Source organism: Ursus americanus, chromosome 8 (assembly GCF_024610735.1).
Source record: "Ursus americanus isolate L20-20 chromosome 8, mUrsAme1.1.p, whole genome shotgun sequence".
NCBI lineage: Eukaryota > Metazoa > Chordata > Mammalia > Carnivora > Ursidae > Ursus > Ursus americanus.
Window position 1 is genome coordinate 10,139,737 of NC_142134.1, and position 22,132 is coordinate 10,161,868.

Sequence of the window (22,132 nt, forward strand, 5' to 3'; positions counted from 1 at the left end):
GCTTCACCCATTATCTACTCATGACAATTTTGGCCATGTGTATATACTCATATTCTCATCATCATGAATTACTTTGAGATAAATTCCAGACATCATATCATTTTAGTCATTAATTTTTCAGAATTCGTTTCTAAAAGATAAGGACTTTTAAAATATAATTCCAATGTAAAAATCATATCTAGAAATAATTAGTAATAAGTCCTTAATATCATCAAAATTTCAGTAAATATTCAAATTTTCAGATAGCTTATAATTCATACACATTAGTTTCGTAGTTCATTTCTTTGAATCAGTATCGGTCAGGACGTGTATTGCTATGTGTTAGTTTTTTTTTTTTTTTTTTTAATCTGTTCTAATCTACAGGTTCGTCATCCATCTCTCTTTTGTTTATTTCTTTGCATTTACTGTTAGTAGTGGTGGTGGTGGCATTACAAAAACAAAAACAAAAACCAAACACACAAAACAACAACAACAAAAAACAACAATAAAACAAAACTCGGATCTATTTTCAAAAGAAAAACTTACACGAACTTTAGCACATTCAGAGAAGAGCACCCAGGATGGAAAATGGACTCTAAATAATGTTGTGGAGAATGACTAGAAGATTAAAAAAACAAAACCAAGAGACCAGCAGATTCAGATGACTTTGATGGCTATCTTCAAATACGTTAAAGTCAAAATAAAAACTAGCACCAAGAAGTAGGTGATGGATGGAATCTATTTGGAAACATAATTTTAATTAATATAATTATCCGACAATTAGAAACATCAAAAGAGAAATCTGTTATCTCTAGTGTACAAAGCTTTGTCATTGATGCAATTCAAGTATATCTTAAAAGAATCACAGAATTTCTTTTAAAATAATGAAAAACAGGGGCGCCTGGGTGGCACAGCGGTTAAGCGTCTGCCTTCGGCTCAGGGCGTGATCCCAGCGTTATGGGATCGAGCCCCACATCAGGCTCCTCCGCTATGAGCCTGCTTCTTCCTCTCCCACTCCCCCTGCTTGTGTTCCCTCTCTCGCTGGCTGTCTCTATCTCTGTCGAATAAATAAATAAAATCTTTAAAAAAAAATCAAAAAAATAAAATAATGAAAAACAATAGTTGCTGGCTGTGTTTCAGAAGAAAAACTAGAATATAGTCAAACTCTATGTTCCTTTCTTAATGTTATTTTCTCTTCTTAGTCCCACTTCTATTACACCTGTTATGAAATGCATCCATGATTTATGCCCTCCCATACACAGATATATTCATACGCCTTGCTCACATTAGTTGTCGTGATAAACTGATCAGTAAAATAGTTATCAATGCTTTGCTGCTCTCTCAATTTATCTGAATTCCAAATTCAAGTCTCATGAAAGAGCATCTGTTTAGTGGAATCCAACTTATCCAGAACTCTATGAGCTAATGTACTTGATTGAATCATCAAATCCACCAAATTCACATGAATCAGAGAACTTACTCGACAGTAAACTAGTAATAATTTCAAGAATACAGGAAATGAAAAGCTTCAGACCAAGCGGTGAGAGAAATGACGTCAAGGGCAGCTTTCCACATCCTTCCTTCCCAGATAGACAAGCACCTCTGGCCCAGAATAGATAAGGTCTCTAAGTAAGGCTTGTGGGGTTCCTCGTACTGCAGTGAGTATATAAACTCTGAGACTTTTTCTTTTATACCCCAGATAATTTAAGTGACATTCCTTATAGACTCTCATGCCTTACATGTTACAGGATCTTTGCCCAGGACAGCATGCAAGGTCTCTCCCTCCTAGTATATACACCTGGGTCCCCTGTCCTTTCTTTCACCCGGGGCCATTCTCCTAGTGAAAAGAATGAAAAGATAGTAGACTACCTGCTTTAACTCCTTCCTTTACACTTTGCTGCAGGGATTTGGGGACAATGTATATTTTTAGCTTTCTAACATCTGCAGCATAAGAAACACAGTAGTTTGACTTTGAAACATTTAGCTAACAGGGGTGCCGGGGTGGCTCAGTTGGTTAGGAGGCTGATTCTTGATTTCGGCTCAGGTCATAATCTCAGGGTCCTAGCATCAAGCCCCACGCTGGGCTCCCTGCTCAGCAGGGAGTTTGCTTCTCTCCCTCTCTCTCTTTCCCTCTGCCCCTCCCCCAGCTTGTGTGTGCATGTGCGTGCTCTCTCTCTAAAATGAATAACTCAAAAAAACACACATATTTAGCTAACAAATTATACTCAAATATGATTTCTTTTTCAGTTAACCTTTATTCATCTATGTTACTATTTAAATCCTAACTCCAATTCTACCTCCTTACACGTATGGGGACAATCATGTAGACAGTAGTCTTGTATGCATCTCATCCGCCTTTCATTTCTTATCACCCAAAAGGTACAATTTACATTTTCCTGCATATTGCCCTATTTTGTAGTTGCCGTTACCATATGCTTTAGCACTGTGAGATAAAATCACCTTTAATTTGCTGGTATCCTCTAATGCTAGTATTATAACAGTATAGATATTCAAGGTAATTTTTATTGAGCAAATGCAAATGCAATTCTCTAATTTTAAGTGTTTAGGTTCTATTTTTTATTTGTGGTTCTAATAGGTGACTTTGAGTAGTCCATCCATTTTACAAGTTTTAACTTGCTTTCTAGCAACACAGTATTTTTAACTAAAGAGAGTCTTTATTTATTTATTTTTTTTAGAGAGAATGAATGTGGGTGCAATGGGGAGGGTCTGAGAGAGAGTGAGAGAGAATCTTAAGCAGACTCCATGCCCAGTATGGAGCCCGACTTGGGGCTCAATCTCACTACCCTGAGATCGTGACCTGAGCCAAAATCAAGAGTCAGACACTTAATGGACTGAGCCACCCAGGCACCCATAAAAATGGTCATTTTAATCATAGGATATTTGTTCATGTTAGGCTACTGCCATTGTTAGTAAGGATGAGCTTTGATAGGTAAGAGCAGATACCAGAGGGAGGGTGTTTACATAAACTAAGATAATCTGCTTTATGACTTCTCCTTCAGGACCGTGCTCTTAGGCAAACTTTTTCAGAAATCATGTAACAGGCACACTATGTTTCCCAATTCTGTTTCCCTGCCACCAATAGTTTCTTCCTTGTCATTTACTCTGTTTTCACTGCTGTAAGACACCCAAAAGAAAAGTGGGGAGAGATAAATCCTAGGAAGATTCCAAAATCTCTTCTCCATTAGTCTTAGAGGCATTCATTCTAGTCCCCAGCAATCCCTCACTCTACTTAAAAATCTTGTTACTGACTATACTGAAGTGCTTCTTCCCATGACCCTGGTCTTTTCTTCTCTTTGCAGTAAGGACCTACAGGAGAAGACAACAATCTACTAGGAAATGGCCTCTCTTTCCCCTCTCTTCTCTGACTGAGCAAGTTACCAGGGCCCAGAGCTAACAGCTGATGCAGATCTGCATGCTCAGTGTCTTCAAGATACTAAAAAAAAATAAAATAAAAAAAAAGGGCAAAAACAAAATAAATTGTATTTCTCTGCACATGCTGTCCTTCAGGCACTGTGTTAAATTCTTTATAGGAATTACCTTATTTAATAATCTCCACGATTATATGAGGAAGTTGTCATCTCCATCTTCCAGATGAAGAAACAGCCCTCAGAGTAGTTGAACAAAACTTGCCTAGGGTCTTCCTGCTATGCAAGGATTTGAACACCATGTGTAAAGTAACACTGCCCATACTCTCAACTCATGTCATTTTGCCTCTCTGGAAAAGAGCTCTACCTCTGCTTTCCACATACGTTACTTTCCTGAACATATCAGTATCAGAGGCACACATGAACTCGAGCATAGCAGTCAGAGCCACCTTTATTTACTCCTTTGTCATATAAGTCTTTATGCTACACTAATGGAAACAAAAAACATTCTCAGATTTTTTCTAAGTGTTTTCTAAAACCAAAACCAAAAATTCAGTGGAAAAAAATAAAGCAGCTTTTCATCACTTTACTACCAAAGCTAAATTCCTCAATCAAGGATAACCACTATTTTCTTTTTTCTCTGACAATCCTTTGACATTATTAAAGTCAACATAGAGTATAATAAAATATGACTTCTCTCTAACTTTATTTCTTGACTAATTTAGGAAGGGCAAAATCAGAGAAGCATAAATTTTTAAAGCTCCCAGTTTTGTTCCTAAATTTTTTTAAAAAACTGCATATTTTATGAGTATCTCAGCTGTATTAAAAAAAAAATTATTCCCAAGAATAAGACTTGCTATATTCTGAGTTAAATTTGTCTTGTAATAAAGCATAGAGATGTTCCTCACGCCACTCCCAGCGCTGCAATTCTTCATCACTTTAACCTATTCGATTTGCTCTTCTTTTCACTCTCATGGGGAGTAGAATCAAGGCAGGGTTATCTTTGTCCAAACATCACGCCCTTAGAACTATGCTGCCTCTCTATAATTTCTGTTGGGTCATTCATATTACCTAATTGTTTTCCCCATTTACTTTCTTTTTTAAATCACTTTCGTTGTTCTGGGCTTGGTTTTTCACCTCTCATTCATCTCTCATTTAGCCAGAATATACTGAGGCCCTACTATATGCCAGGCACAAGGAACAAACCCAAATTCCTGCTTGATGAACTAACATAAGAAATATTTATTTTGAGTTGCTTCTATTTTTCTTTTTAAAAATAACTTCTATTGAATTTTTCTTAATTAAATTATTTTTTAATAAAAAATAACTTGCAAAAAATACAAATTTAAAAAGGCATTCATAATTTTACTACCTTGAGATAACTGCTGTTGACATTTTGGCCTAGCTGCTTCCAGCATATTCTTAAATGAATACATGTAAAATATAATTTAATAGAGAAAATGGAGTCACACTGTAGGGCTTTTATATTCACATATATTCTGTGTATGAATTTAGATATTACATCTTGATTGAAAAGAGTTAATGTTGGTTCTAAGATATTAGTTGCAACATAGAAAAGAGTATATATTTTTCAAAAACAGAATTTTTTGTTAGAAAAAATTCTCCCTGGATATATTTTGAGGTGAATTTATGAAACAAAGCACCAGCTTCAAAAGAGTTACTTAAACTCTTGTGTTCTGGAGAATGCAATAAATGGTTTTATCCCCGTGTGGGCCAATGTGAATGAATCCCAGCCATTCTCCTTTCTCTTCATTTAATCTTTGCACAGCATTCAATATCGTGCCTTGAGTTGTCTCATATTGCCTGTTGGATGTTCCATCAGCTTTCTTATCTGACCACAATGAAGATTGAACTCCTCATACTTTCTTCCAAATTCTTGCTGCTTCCTAATTATTAGTAAAGTCATCATTCTTTCTGGTGTAGCCTTTTCCAGACAGTGAATTTTAACACTTTAATGAATTCTAAAGGCAAGGTTTGTGTGTAATGAACAAAAATGACACAAGGTTGATGATGCAATGGTAAAATACATTCATCAGTCCAGCCGCACAATGAAAAATTATGAGGTTTTAAATCTACAGGCAGTATTATTACAGACAATAAAATTAAGTTAAAAGGAATATACAAACACACACACCCATTTAAAGAAAACTCGAGGAAGGAATTCATGAGCTGAAGCATAGGATTTCTGTTCTTCTAACACATGCTATCCTCATTTAAATCTCCACAAGATGAAGAAACTACTATTTGGTAAGCGGGTGTGTTTATTATATTTTAAAGGAGCTTTCAAGTTACCAAGAAAAAGGAACTAAAGTTGTTACTGATTTACTAAAACAATACTTCCAAAATAAATATATATAAATGAACAAAATTTCATGAAAAACTGTCTTTATAGCCAGTGTTTATTTATGGTCAAATGGTTACTTTGCAGTTCTGATAAAGTTTTTACCATATCAGTCTACTCAAGTTTTTGTTGTTATTGTCATTTTGTTGTTGTTGTTGTTGTTGTTTTCATTCTGAAATATTTAGGGATAAATTTTTTTAAATCAACAAAAATAAGGAGGGCTGTTAGGAAACCATCAACAAAACCAAAAAACAATCTACTGAATGGCAGAAGATATTTACAAATGATATATCCAATAAAAGGTTAATATCCAAAATATACAAAGAATTTATACAACTCAATACAAGCAACAACAACAACAAAAACAAACTAATTAAGAAATGGGCAGATAACCTGAATATACATTTTTCCAAAGAAGACATCCAGATGGCCGAAAGACCCATGAAAACAGGCTCAACATCACTAATCATCAGGGAAATGCAAATCAAAACCATAATGAGCTATCACCTCACATCATTTAGGAAAGAGCTAAAATCAAAATGATAAGAAATAACAACTATCAGTGGGGATGTGGAGAAAAAGAAATTCTTGTGCACTGTTGATGGGAATGTAAATTGGTATAGCCACTGGGGAAAACAGTATGGAGGTTCCTCCAAAAATTAAAAATATGAACACCATATGATCAAATATCCACTACTGGGTATTTACCCAACGAAAATGAAAACACTAATTCATAAAGCTGTATGCACCTCTATGTTTATTGCAGCATTATTTACAATGGCTAAGACAAGATGTGGAAGCAACCTAAGTGTCCATCATATACAAATGGATAAGGAAGATGTGCTGTACACACACACACACACACACACACACACAGATAAACATACACAATGGAATATTATGCAGCTGTAAAAAAGGATGAAATCCTGCCATTTGAGACAACATGGATGGACCTAGAGAGTATTATGCTAAGTGAAATAAGTCAGACAGAGAAAGGCAAATACTGTATGATTCCATTTATTAATGAAATCTTTAAAAAATGAATAAACAAAAAGCAGAATCAAGCCTATAAACATAGAGAACAAAGGGATGGTTGCCAGAGAAGGAGGGAAGTGGAGAGTTGGGCAAAATGTGTGAAGGGGAGTGGGAGATGGGGGCTTCCAGTTATGGAACGAACAAGTCATAGGAATAAAAAGCATAGCATAAGGAATACAGTCAATGATTCTGTAATTACAGTGTAATGGGTAGATGGTAGATACATCTGTGAACATGGCACAATGTATAAACTGGTCAAATCACTAAGTGGTACACCTGAAACTAATGTAACACTATGTGTCAACAGCACTCAAAAAATAAGACTATCAATGAAATAAAACAAAACAAAAACAAAAAAGGAGGGCTTACCTGAAATGGAAAATTTTCTATTATGAGGTTCCTAACATGGTCATCATGAGAAAAATACCAATAGGCCGGTTCCAAAGAAAACTTAATAGTATTATAAGTCTTCCCTAGAAATGTTAGAAAGATTTTTCTTCCAAAATATATTAGAAGTTGATCAAATTGCTGTCATAATCAAAATGAAAACTGAAACGTCTTAAAAATTAAAATTAAGGCAGTTTTAAAAAAATGTATATATATGTGTATATATACATATATATATATATATTTAGAAATAATTATGAGTATAAATCAGAAATACTTGAAGGAAGAAACTGATGAAGAGTTAAAACATTTTCAACCTTAAAAAGTTACAATTTACCCTGCTGAAATGGCACAAAGAAGGAACATATTGCTACAAGTGTAAAAATAAAACTTACGAGGTAAACTGGAATTGGAGATAGGTGACAGTTACCATGATTTACATATCTTTGTTTTACCCCAAAAGTCTTAAGGATGAATCTAGTGATCAATTTTCACAGTTTTTCAAAGTGTGGTCCAAGGACCACATGAATCATAATTACCTGGCAAGCTTGTTAAACCTATAAATTCCTAAATGTAGCTATTTAGGACACAGTTGTATTGAAAACTAAGGTATAAAAAGGATGTGGTAATTAGGAGTTCAAATTTCTTTCATTATGACAAATATTGATCAAAGCTTTCCCTAAGAAAGTAGTGAAATAATGAAGGATGTGAAGAAACTCAGAAAAGGTCAAAGAAATGATTCAAGGTTGGAAAACTAGGTTTTGCTCTAACCTCAGAAACTAAAGGCAAGGCCATACCTATATTGTATGATTTGTAAGAGGTCAAAAATTCTGTTAAAGCTTAAGGAAATGTTTCTCTTCTTCCTGTCTCTCTCTTTCTCTCTCTCTCTCTCTCTCTCAATTGCAAAATGGTTGTAGCCTTCTTCTAACCTTTTTTGTTTTGTTTTGTTTTTAATTTGCATTGCCATGTGAATTTTCCCAGTAAAATGAGGGATTTTTGTCAAAGGCTAAAGAAGATTATTCCTATTCAATATGCTAGTGCTATAGTTCTCAAAAGAGCCACCAGGTATTTCCCCTGCAGGTTGCCCCACCACGCAGCCTCATACTACCATATGAATCCTTTTTTTGGACTGAGATATTTTTGCAGCTGGGGGATTTTTTTTTTTTTTTTTTGGCCATGAATCAGAGTATTACAATTTTGGTGTCGCTCCACAGTATTCCTCAAACTTTAATGTGTAGAGGAAAATCACCTGGGGATCTTGTCAAAATGCAGTCTGAGATTGAACAGATTGAGTTGGAGCCCAAGAATGTGCATTTCTAGCTAACTCCTAGGTGAGGCTGCTACCACTGGTCCACGGACCACACTAATGCTCATTAACTTAAAAGCACATGGTTTATTAATAATGGCTTCTTTTAGAGAAGAGATCCCGACAGGATCCAGAATAAGCCTGTGATATTTTATTCTATTAAAGAGAGCTGTTAGATATCCTAATTGGAGACAGGAGAATGAGTCTCTCCCAGAGAAGCTGCTCTGAAATATTTCTGAGGGCTGTGGATTTCTGGAGGAGAGGTGGGTAGACCTTGCCAAAAAGACAAGGGTAAAGGGAGAGCCGGAGGTCACAGAATACTAATTTCATTGACAACACAATTTTCTAGAATTGCCATCATTCAGAGAAATTGGATTCAGGCTGCTAAAGGGAACACTAACAAAATTATAGTCGTCACAGTTACTGTCTTTTTTATCTTTTGAAGTAAAGGTTTTTTTTTTTTTTTTTTTAAAGATTTTATTTATTTATTTGACAGAGACAGAGACAGCCAGCGAGAGAGGGAACACAAGCAGGGGGAGTGGGAGAGGAAGAAGCAGGCTCATAGCAGAAGAGCCTGATGTGGGGCTCGATCCCAGAACGCCGGGATCACGCCCTGAGCCGAAGGCAGACGCTTAACCGCTGTGCCACCCAGGCGCCCCGAAGTAAAGGTTTTTTGTTTTTTAGTTTTTTTAAGACTCAAAACCACTGAAAGAATTTTCTTTTTGTATTGTTCACTTGGGGTTTCTCAAACTTAATGTTGCCTTAAGTATTTAATAATACCCCTCATTAATGTAAGTTTAATAATTATGACTTTTATCATAATTTTTGTTTTCTTACTTGTCAACCTGAAGAGTAATTGATCACACAATTTTCCCTGGTGAAACAACAATATGGATCTTATCTGGCAGTGCTTAACTTTGGCACTTTGTGCCAAAGATTATCTATATATCTTCTCAGCTACAGAAAATGAATTCTATTCTCATTCTCTGCTGAGTAATTAGGTTCAGAGACATTCCATTGACTGGGGTAACAACTGAGATGTAACCGACTTCTAAGAGAATGGGAATATCAAATTGTACAATTCTCTGACTTTTTAATAAAATGGCTCTAGCAATTCACTATTTTATTCAAATCACTATAATATTTAAAATAGCAATAGAACTAATTCCACTTATTTTTGTACAATTATACATTCCACCCCCCAACCCTGTATCATCTTGTCTTTGTAACTCAAAATTTAGTTTTATCAAATGCACCTGGTTATTCGTACTGACAATGCCAAATAAAATACGTCTGTGCTAAGAGCTTAATCCCTAGGTAGTCATTAAAACATAGAAAAAAAAAACTACGAATGTGAAAAAATTCTTATCTATCTTGCTTTAAGTACTTAGGATAAAAAACAAACAAGCAAACCTGGAATTAAAAATATAGTCTCAAAATCTTAAACTGGCTAGGTCTCTTCTGTATTAATAATCTTTGTTTTACTATACCGACCTGCTATTAGATAGATAAATAAGATAAATTAAGGTACACAGGGAAAGGGCAGATTGTACATACTGAATTTTTTTTCCAGAAGCAGTAGAGACAGAAAAGGCATGATGAAGGAGCATCATATATATTATAGAATGAAAATGACCAGAGGGTTTGAAAACACTCAATCAAGTGTAATAGAATAATCCTAGTTGCTTTCCTCAGTGCTTACAAGAATCCGTAGGTTCTGCAGATAGCCCTGCATCTAGCATTCTTTGAAACATTGGCTAGAAGTAAAGTTATGGGCTCAGATGAGCTTCCCAGTCAATAATCGTACAGAGGCAGCCTTATTGATTCTTTAGTTCAAGTGCAATAATCTATTTCCTCAAGCCATTTCATTTTTCTCTACTGTGTAGGTGGAGACCAAGCAAATGCTAGGGAATGAAGCACAGCCTGCAAGGAGTGATTTTGTATAGACATGGGCTCAGCCTCTAGAAGGAGGAAAAAAAAAAATACCCACAAATGGAAGGCATCATTAAAATATTGTTGCCAAGTAATTACATAGTACAATTCTTTCAGGAAGGAATACTGGTCAATCTGTCTTTGTATCAAAGCAAAACAGAAGAGTGGTTTTTGAATGTAACATTTGAAGTTAGTTTTGAAGAATGGAATGATGTCTAAGCTCAACTTAATACCACCATTCTTGGGCACCCCTGGAAATCCGTTTTCTCACAATCGAAGTGGTGATAAAAATAAGTCTACCTCATAGTATCTGAAAATCAAATGAGCTAATTTCTGTAAAGCATGTCACACACAATGCCTGGGTCATATACGCTCACTTTTTGGTGTTAGCTATTATTGCATTCCCTCAATTTTAAGAAACCATTTCTTGTAAAGCATATTATTGATCTAATAAAAACTCTTCAAGGAAACATACTATCTTAAATATATGGATACCTAAATGTATTCTAATTTCAGAGAAAATTATTCCAATTACAAGTTTTGTGTTTCTGTTTATCTGTTTTTTAAAGATGTTACAGAAAAAAACTGACGCAGTGGCTAACGGAACATAATAAAAAAAAAAAGAAAAAGCTGACAAAGGCTTATAGTAAAGAAGAAAAAAGTCTTAGACTGAAAGAAATTTGGAATTGCTACTTGGAATATTCACTTCTGTTTTAATACAACATTTCTAGGAGGGTTATTAAAAACGTAGAGTGTCCATGTGTATATGTGTGTGCACTTGCATACTCATATGTATATTAATTATAATGCATTAGTTAATATACAAAACAGGAAAAATTTTATAATATTAAAGAATAAGTCTTTGTGTCTAACTAGAGATTAGAAAAGGAAAATATCTAATGATATTTTTCAGACATATGTATTGAGCTGTCATTCACATACTGATAGTTTTAAAATTGCTCATATTAAATTCTTTTTTAATTAAAGTATAATCAACATTGAGTGATATATCACTTTCAAGTACAGAATATAATGACTCAATTCTATACATTACTCAGTGCTCACTCATATTCAATTCTTAATTTTAATTCATAGCATACGGTTTTCAAGTCATCTGCTGGTTGTCAAATCTGATGATTTAAACCACTTCATTCATTTTACACAAAACTTATGTTTCATCGAAGACACAGAGTAAGAAATTTTTATAAATAAACTACCCATTTCCCTACATTCTGCCAAGGATGGTTGGGGGAAAATAATTGCTTTGTTAAACTGCAGCTTCAGAGCTGCTGCATGGTAGATGGTTATACTCGTAGAACATTTTTGTTTTTAAAATCATTATTTAACAAGGGAGTAAAAGTTCAGAATTACAAAAATGCAAATACAACTTATATATGGAAATATATCTTCTGCAATGGTAAGATGGTGCATTAGGAATTCTGAGAGATTTATAAAAGTCACATGTGCATTTGGCCCTAATAAATCGATTCAACCTTCTCCTTTCTCTTCCTTCAGCACCCCAGCAAATGAAAAACTATTACATGACAATGATAGAAGCAAACACAGACTTAGATAATGGTACCCTTGGAGGCTTCATCTATTTTTAAAAAATCCAGGTACAGAGAGGCACATATCAAGGATAAATCTAAAATGATAAAACTTCTCATGAAGGAGCACTTGCTCCTTCATCTCTATACAAACATACATTATTCTCTATCTCTCCCTGGCCCCTGCATAATGAATTGCAGCAGAACACAAATTATTTCCCTCTGGTGGCAGAAAAGCCTACAGGAGAAACATGCCTCACAGAAGGTGAATCAAAGGTGAAAAACAAAACCAAAACAAAACTGGCATCCTTTGATGTCATGTTAAAGAAAATAATTGGTGGATGACAAAGGCATGTAACAGAAGTCGACTGTTTTGCATTTATTGTTAACATAGTTTTCTTTATGGCCAAAGATAACATTAAGTCCACAACTGAAGAAACAAGTAAAAGAGGTGACTGTTTTCCCCACACAATCATCATGTATCTTTATTATCATTTTTCCAAATAGTCAACATTGGTCAGCCAAACAACCTCCGAGATGAGGCACTGTGTACAGGAAGAGGCCATGTGATAAGAGATTACATACAGGGCCGGCTTCGTGGATGTACAATTTGTGTGATCACACATGAAAAGCCACACTCAGAGAAGTCCCATGCTTTCTTTAATGCTCTGTGAGCTCAGTGGGTCTCAAAGTGAGTACAAGGTTAGGTGTATTAGATTTATGACTGAGTATACAGCGGCACTGACAGCCCTGAGTGGCTTTCCATTTGAACCAGAATTTGCTTCAAGCACAGACTGAAAGCATTCTAAGAAACAGGAATGACTGAGGAACCCAATCGTATCTTTTCTTAATTGTGTTACTTCCGTCTATTAGTCAACTATTTATGCTGGAAATGATGACATTAAACACAAAGAGTAGGTAGGGGGACCACAGTTCCTTTCCCCTTCATTAAGTTTCCTTTTCTTTTCAGGGAGGCAAAGGTAGAGAGTGCTGCTTTAGCAACAACTGATAGGCTGAGTTTCAAATCCATGTACACAAATCAGAAGTCTCACCTATGTTCGAAGTTCATATATTCAACTACCTACTGGACATCTCCCCTTACACCCTCTATATACTACTTAAAACTATTAGATCTCAGTTAAAATCACCACCCACCCACCCTCAGCCTTGTCAAAGTAGTCCTCTTTGTTTTCTTTCCCCATTTTACTTTGTAGCTCTATTACATACAGTTGTCCAAGCCAGAACCTCGGGCCTATTTGAAATTCCTCTATTTCACTTTTCACATCCAGCCAAACACCATGTTCTCTTAATACTGATGAGGGAGCAGAAGGCTGGCTGAAGACAAAGGATAAGCTGACACCCTGCAACCTCCTCCCCTTCCCCCACTCCTGGGTGGGACACGTGTGACATCCTTCCAGGAATCTCCCAACTATCTTCATGTTAATGCCTTGCTAGAGGGAAAAACAACCTTAACCTGACAGTGGTTAAGACCTCCAGTATCCTGGGGTGCCTGGGTGGCACAGAGGTTGGGCGTCTGCCTTCGGCTCAGGGCGTAATCCCGGTGTTGTGGGATCGAGCCCCACATCGGGCTCCTCCGCTGTGAGCCTGCTTCTTCCTTTCCCACTCCCCCTGCTTGTGTTCCCTCTCTCGCTGGCTGTCTCTGTCTCTGTTGAATAAATAAATAAAATCTTAAAAAAAAAAAAAAAAGACCTCCAGTATCCTGTAGGTCCTCTTTAGCATACGAAAGTTCTTTTGAAATCTCCCTTTTTCCTGACCCCCCCTCATCCCCATAGTATATAATCAGCCACCCCTCACTACCCCGGGGCAGCAGCTCTTTCTGCCCAAGGGTCCTGTCCCTGTGCTTTCATAAACCACCATTTTGCACCAAAGATGCCCCAAGAATTCTTTCTTGTCTTAGGCTCCAGACTCCACCCCACTGAACCTCATCCATATTCCAAAACTACATCAACACTATCTCCAAACTATCCTCCATGATTTATGAGGACATACCCATCTCTTTGACCTGCATTGTTTTTTACTTTTTAAAAATTTTTAAACTAAAATTTGTACTTCCTTAATCCCATTCACCTGTTTCACCATCCCCCTGCCCCTTGTTCTTTGCTTTTATTTTTACGCTCTTGCAACTCATTCCAACACTATACTGCTTGGTTAACATTTCTAGAATGCAAACTGGATCATATAACTTCCCCATTAATAAAACATATTAATATTTCCTCATCACTTTAAAAATCCAGGATCATTATTTTTTCTTACAAGTGTCTTCAAGTGAAGCCTGTGTTTTTCTCCATACTCATATCCTGCCTTTCTACTTTGCAGCCCATGCTTTAGCCACAGGAGCTACTTAAATTTCCTATACTTAATTAACCCTCCCTGTGCATTATTTGCATACACATCTCCAGTGTTTTTCCAGCTATTATTTTTCCTGCTAAATTCTTCTGTCACCTTCCTGGGTTATTAGAATCCCTGAATGAATTGCCAGCAAATAGCTCAGTTTCGCTATCTTGTGGTAAGACTTCTTGATAAACTGGCTCAAAGTTTGGGATATTTTGGCTTGGTTCAGAATTTATTACAGCAAAATGTGTTGAGTACAATAATAAAGATGCAGTATCACGTGACTCTCTCCAGAGGAAAGCAGGAGTCAGGACAAATTCACAGAAGGGGAGAAGTAGTAGGCATCGGCAAGACAGAGAAGAGTTTCAGGGCTGGAAAGGCATTTTCTGTAGAGAAATAAAATATGCACAGATACAAAAAAAGAGAGCATGTTGGGAATTGTATACAGTTCAGAATGACTGAACCATCCTACGTGTGGGAATGAAAAAAGAACCAAGTCAAGAAATTTTAAGATATAGAATTGAGAGAATTTAGTGGATAGTTGAAAAAAGTAAGAATGAAAAGGAGTTGGTGATGAATACGTAATTTTAAGTTTAGTCTAGAAGGTGGATCATGAGCCCAATCACTGAGACCACACAGGTATTGAGAAATGATGAGAAATGAGAAAGAAGAAATTTTAGGAACCTGTAGAAACCCAGGCAAATATGATCGATAGGTTGTGGGGGTAGGAATACTCGAAAGTTTAAAGGTGCGGGTATTTATGAAATATTATGGGAAATTTTCAATATTTTGACAACTTGTGAAAACAATGCTGGTGCATAGTAAATGAGTATTAGTCAGGCTGTAGAGTTTATATTATTATTCCTGAGTGTGAATTTGTTCAATGATTATTTTCCTACAAAAAACTTGTGCCTTATCAAGATGGTGACACTGAAGGAATAGAATTGTGACTGAAAGTAGGGATAGTTCCTATGGAGACATTTTTGCAAGTAGCTTTTGAATCATTGGTTCACTTATTCATTCAAAAATATACCAAGCGCCTGTTTTATGCCAGATGTGATACAAGATGACACACACATTAATATGACACAAAACAGCCTCCTTATCTTCAAATAGGTCGTAATGTGTTCAGAAAAAAAATCATGAAACTTTAAGTCTAGAAGAATCTTAGGAAACATGAATCTCAATTATTTCACATGAAAAATGAGAAAACTAAAATCAGAGATATTTAAGGATGTATTAAGGTGAATCACAACTCTTCTGGGTAGCTTTTTCCTGTGTGAGTCAGTTATCCAGTTTCTTTCTAAACTGGGACTGTGTCATCTTCAACACATGACCACAGTGCCCACTGAAAGAAGAAACATGTTCCAACTTGGCCTACAAGAAGCATGTGACACTTTCACCCAAATCACACTGGTCAGAATTCAATTTCATGACTTTTGCCTAACTCAAGAGAGTCCTCCATTGTGCTTAGGAAAAGGAAACAAAACTGACAAGCATAGAGCTAGACTCTGCCACTTTTCTGGAGGGAAGAGCAGGCCCTAGGCTTTGCCCTCCTGTCCCCTGAGTACTGGAAGCCTACAGACACCAATGTTCAGATTTACCTGGTTTGTCAAATGCCCTCAAAATGAAAGCCTGATTGAGTGCTCTACCTGATTTTGGCCTGTGTGTTTTTGCCAGCTCATGAAAGCATTTATGAAGACATTTTCAAAAATTTATACACCAGTTTAGTTTAGTTTAGTTAGTTTTTTTTTTTTTTTTTAAGTGGAAGTTCATTCCAGTTACCTAGTACATTATGTTGCAGGAATCAGGAAGCCAGAATTTTATATTTGATTTTGTTAATGTTACCTCTAGTCCTTTTGAGTATTTTATTACAATCTATCTTAAGAAATTAGATATTGATTGGTATTTGAAGTATATTCAGTCATTTTCAGGCCCTATTTCCTAATTTCATATTTAGGCTTTCCTTGTCAAAGTCATTAATAACAAATGTTCAACGGGACAGATACAGGACAAAATAACAGTATAGACCCTTGCAGCCTTCTGTAGAGCAGAACACCATGCACTAGTTCCCCATTTCAGGAGAGGACTCCAACGACATGGAGGACAGCAAAGATCATCACTGTGCCAACCACCGGGATCGTAAGTCCAAACACTTCCTGTCTATTGCATCTTGGTATTGGAGTCGCCAAGGAAAACACAATGCAGTGAAAGCACCACAGGGAACAATGCTTTTACTCACATAGAGAAGAGAAGGCAAGGTCAGCTTCAATAGTGTGTCTGAGAGCCACTGACACACTTGCTTATGCAGAACAAAGGAGTACACACTGGGTCTGAAACAGGGAAAGATACTTCCACACAAGGTGAGGAACTTGAAACAGCTGTGTAGGTTTTGATCTGTTGGTAAGAAAGCGTTGCAGGCCCACTGTCCCTTCTTACGGCCAAGAAGGATCAGAAGACTGCAGGTAAGACTGGGAGACTGCCTAAGCCAGCAGCCTTTCTCCAGGTAAACCGCGAAAAACAGGTTGGTTGCTTTCATCATGTTTGTCTATTTTCATCCGGGTGTTTGCCACCATACTTTCAGAGTTATATTTTACAGCTGCCCGACACTCTTGAGCCATTTACTCCTTGGCCATAAATCATCTCTTTCCTTTCTCTGAAACTTCTAAAATATTTTCTAAACTATAAGTCACACATCTGATTACGTCTTCACTCTTGTTAATTTTGAGGCAACATTTCATCTACCAGAATAAGCCACACAAAGCGGTTTCTCAATCGGTTACGATCACGGCAGGTGACAATGGAGAGTTAGCGTTGAACGCCGTTTGGTTCTACACCCAGGCTTCTGAGGCAGCAATAAATAGTTTAGCAAACTTGAAATACACGGTGAGCCCACATGCCAACCAGTATGTACCCACCTGTTCAATTAAGCTATGGTAATTATAAATATTCTGCCCCTCTTTCATTTCTTGTGAAATTATATCTCAAGTCTGTTTTATCTCATGCTTTTCTTGGAAAGGCAATTCTGTTACTTTTTGTCTTCATCTTTTTTAATCAAGGGTAAACAACCACCTTTGCTTTTCCTTTCCAAATGATTTTTAAAATGAGCTTCTTTTTTTCCTTTTTTTTTCCTGCTTATTTTTCCATTCTAGTTCACAAAGTAAAATATCAAACCTGATGAAAATCTACTTTAAAAATGGCAAACAATGAACTAGTCCAAAAGCAAAATGCTTACGTTTAAAGATACCATCTTAAGGTTTCAGATTAAATCATGAGGACTTAATTGTTTTGTTATATTGGTGTATTTTCCCTCCAAATCTGTAAGTTGAAACAAAGAGAATTATATTGCTCTTTTTTTTTTAAGTCCTTTGGGCTATTCCTTGAACTATCATTCCTTTCACACTTTAGAGATTAGTATTCATCTGTAGATTTCACCAAGTGAAACTAGAGCATTCCAAAATAAATTAAACACCTTGCATCCTATATGAAGTCTGCTTACATTGAGACTGACTCACATCTATTAAAATCTGATGCATGCTTTATCAAAATTAAATCAAGAGGTTTAGAACTTAAAAACACATATTTTTATTTACTGTGCATTGAGGCACATAAAACAAGTCCATTTAATCTGATTATTGGATTAAAATAACATCTTGATATAGGAAAATTATTCTTTCTCCTGAACTAATATTATCCCTGGCATTGTTGGTTTCAAAATACAAAGGTGGTTTTCACGTGCATTAAAAAAAAGTGAGATGTTTCTTCCCTTTTTAAGAGTGGTATATTTCATATGACTCAGATTATGAAATTAAATGTGTTTATATCATGCATGTTCTAATCTTTTGTTCTATTCGTAGTTCATAGGTGTAACTATAATATTTTGGGGATATTGTTTAATATGGTTTTTGATATCTTTATCAAGAACCTGACTGACCTGATCACAGAGTGTCACAATAAAGAACCCAGTGCCCAGTTTCTACCTTGGTTGCTGGTAAGGTTGAGACCATTGGAGGAGGTGGTATCAAAGTTATGTTTCCATGTTTCTCCTCCTGAGGTGGAATCCTGAGGCTAAAGTGGGAAAGGTTTGGAAAGCTGACAGAAACATCTGTATTAGCATGTGGTATTTTCAGATTCTCAAGACACACTTTTCAGGCATACTAGACCTTGAATTCAAGCCTCTGGGACAAGCTCTACACCCCCTCCTCTGTATCAAGGAAGGTGGTGGTGGTACAGGAGGCAGAGAGAGATGAGCCAGAAGCAGTGCTTCTGGCCATGTTCTGTGGGTGATGTCCGGGGGTCTGGAAGTTTCTCTATGTTTTAGAATAGACACAAAGCTTCTAAGAAAGCCAGAGGCCCACCATTGGCAGAGACTTCTTATAAAAGGACAAATGAGAGGACAAAAAAGCCCAAGCTTCAGAGATTCCAAGACAAACACCAAGAAAAAAGCCAGACAGGGCCAGTTGCACCTCTGTGGTCTCTACTTGGAGAGCAGCCAGAACTTTGGCCCCTCAGCTCTCCCTGACTGCCAAGGAATTTGAGTAAGGCCATGCCTTTATGCGGTGCCTTTCTGAGCAGTTCGAGGTGCTGGTGGTATTTATAAGGAAAGAGACTATTTCAGAAGCATCCGTAGTGGGAAATTTAAAGGGATATGTAAGTAAGCCCTGTCTTTTTCCTACTCTCACCTTACGTGCTGTGCCTTTGCTAAGAAGATAATTTTAAGTATATAACTAATGCCTCTGCTCTATGTACTCAAGTTTGATGTGTAAATGTCTGTAGCCCCACTAATATATAATAGACATATATGTAGGTCGGAGTTGTTTGATACTATGGTCAGACACTACGAGCCTTTTAAAGAATGCAATCGTAAGTCATCTCCTTCACTTTTCCACTCAGAAAACTCCACAACAATTGAATATGTGCAGCTAGTCTCTCCCTGAAAACTTCCACACAAAGAATTAACTAGCACATTAACAAACCACGTAGGTTGTTCAGTCTGCGGCAACTCTAGCTCTTAATTTTTTTTTCTGGTATTGAATGAAAAAAATGTTTCTTTGGAAATTTTACCTATAATCCTAGTTCTGTCTTCTGTAGCAATGCAAATTTATATAACCGCTATTTCTCTTGATAGGATTTCAATATCTGAACACTATTATTATGGCCATAAAAGCTCTTCTCTGAGTTAAATATCCAGGTTGTTACTTGTAAGAGAACATGTAGATTCTTTGATATCCTAGGTTCCCCTGTGGCTGTTTTGCGCCTGTGGGAGGAAATGAAGATTTTGAATTTTACACGCATTGTTGATCCAAAAGCCTTGCATAAGCACAGTGTGCACATTCCTGTGTGTGCAGGAATGTCACACAGGATCTGGTGTGAGGAGCCGCAAGCTAGTGGCGTTGTTTCCTCAGGACTGTATAGAATTGGCAGCCAAGGGAACGAGGCAGTGAAAAGAACAACTGCTTCCTCTAATTCTTACTGAGACATAAATTCATGGTGCCATTTGCCCAAGCAAAAGAAACAGAACTTTCCTTTGCCATGGGAGTACACGATGTTGATTTAGACTGGCACTGTCAAAATTCTTGCAAACAATCTAAATATATGCCACGCTGCCACATTCATTGCTTTAATCAACAAATACTTATTGCACATTGACCATATTTAGAATGTACTCTAGAAATGAGGCAACTAGTGATGGATAAAACAGACAGAAACCCTGGCCCTGTGGAGCTTACATTCTAGCACTAAATTGGCATCATATACAATGTTACTTATAACTAGTTATTTACAAATGCATCTGGCCCATATAGGTTCCCATTACTCACTAAATACACTGAAAGTAATGCTTCTTAGTACCTTTTAAACAACCGTCACTTAAATTCATACTTCAATGAATATACTGAATCTGAAAATAATTAATATGCTATAATTGAGTGAAGAATTTACTCTTATAAAACATATAAAGGAGACTTCGGTTTGTAAATTAATTATTATACGTAAAGCAGTTTCAATCCTTTCCTTCCTATAAAGTCTCTTCTTTTCTCATTATTTATTTACTTTTGTCTTTTCCATGTATGTATGTTACGTCACTCAAAATAATGATACTGATACACATGACACATACCGAGGGCTTAATGGACTGGCATTGTTTTATGCACAATTTGTGAAGTTGGCAGAAGTTGTATTTCTATTTTGCAATAGAGAAAACATTAGAGAAGTTAACACATGCATTCAGAGTCACACAACAAGTCAGAGCTGCGTTTTAAACTGTGGTCTGTATGAGTGAAGCATCGAGGCACCGAGCAATTACACTCCTCACTTTGTCCTCTGTGTGATACGCTGCGTGCAGCGGCTTCTATCCTTCCGTATCAACAACGCTCAGTCAGCCACAGGACCTGCTGAGCGCTCACCATGTGCTAGGAGCTATCTAAGTGTTAGCAACACCTACGTTAGTGAACCGAACTCATTAAATCACTCCTTAGAGAAATCAAGTTCCTAGGACTTTGTCTTTAGGAAGCTATACTTAAAATTAATCATTACAAAGCCATAAACAACGTAAAAAATTTTAATGGTTTTTCAGGTCGAAATATAAATACCTTTGCAGTTTTTTTCAGATTGTAAATAATACAAATAGCAACGAGTTAAGAAACTTATTTCGTGTCTTATAAAAGACCACTAGAGTAGACTAGAAATAAGATCCTGTAGAGAAGACAATAAATCTGCGTTTTCTCCTTCCTCTTGGCATCCGGGCCACCTCCCCTTCTGCCCGCTGTTGGTAGCAGAGCCTGGAGCACTCAGCTAATGGCTCACAGCATGAAGCTTGTAGTCTTAATGTCCTCTTTTCTCTCCCCACAAGTCCTAGCAGCAGCACCTCAAGAAGTGATCAGCATTGTGTCTTGCTTTTCTAGTTTCACTGCTTCTGTTTTTTCCATGAGTACTAAATTGAAAAAGGAATTACATTTTCTTTTCCAAAAGTCTGACATTAAAAGGATTGCTCTGAGATTTTATTTGATCTGGGTACAAATTTTTCTCATAGAAAGTGTCAAGTATCACGTAGGTAGAAGAGAAAATATTTGACGAGCATAAATTACTCCACAGGCAATCTTTCAGAATGTATATATTCCTTACATCTGAAGAAGGCTTTCTTACACTTGATATAACCATTTTTAGCCTTTAGTCATTTTTCTAGAATGGTAGGCATTATGTCTACAACTCACTTTCAGATTATTTTTTTTTCCTGAAAATAAAAAAGTATGTTCTTAGCAATACATCTCCATATGAAGGTTATACATTTCATTTCCTGTGGCACTGATAATACCTATAGGTTTCAATTAAGTGCACAAACACCAGTAACTTTTTTTAAATATAATTCTGTTCTTTAGTCTAAGACTGCTTTTCAAAATTACCAACAGAAATCTACTTGATTTTCTTATATTTTTTGAAAACCATCAAATTCCATTATAATAAAATGCTATCCTGAAGAAATACGGCATAGACCTGCACAGAATACATTTGTATTCAATCTCATTATATTTTCAGTGACTCTGCATCCAACAATCAGTTTCTCTTCTTTTCACTTTAGAAAATTATGTAAGAGTTAGGACACTAAATGTTTTGCTGTATTCCTAACATCCAGAAGGGTGACTAGCATATAGTAAGTACTCAATAAAGGTTTTTAATAATGAGTGAATAAGTGAGTTAAAAGTCAGATGAAACAGTATTATTATTATCCATACTTCATAGCAATAAAAAATCATGATAGCCAAGCAAGCTTGACAAAGCTTCTATTTGTATAGTAAGTTTAAAGCATATTTACAAACCTGTAACAAGCTTTTCTTGAAAGATATTATCT

General features: G+C 36.3%; 1 protein-coding gene across 2 annotated transcripts in view; it reads right to left on the reverse strand.

The window, feature by feature from the left end:
- Window positions 1–22,132, reverse strand: part of GRID2 (glutamate ionotropic receptor delta type subunit 2) — a 1,348,780-nt gene that overhangs the window by 545,562 nt on the left and 781,086 nt on the right. The gene's annotated exons all lie outside the window — the stretch shown is intronic.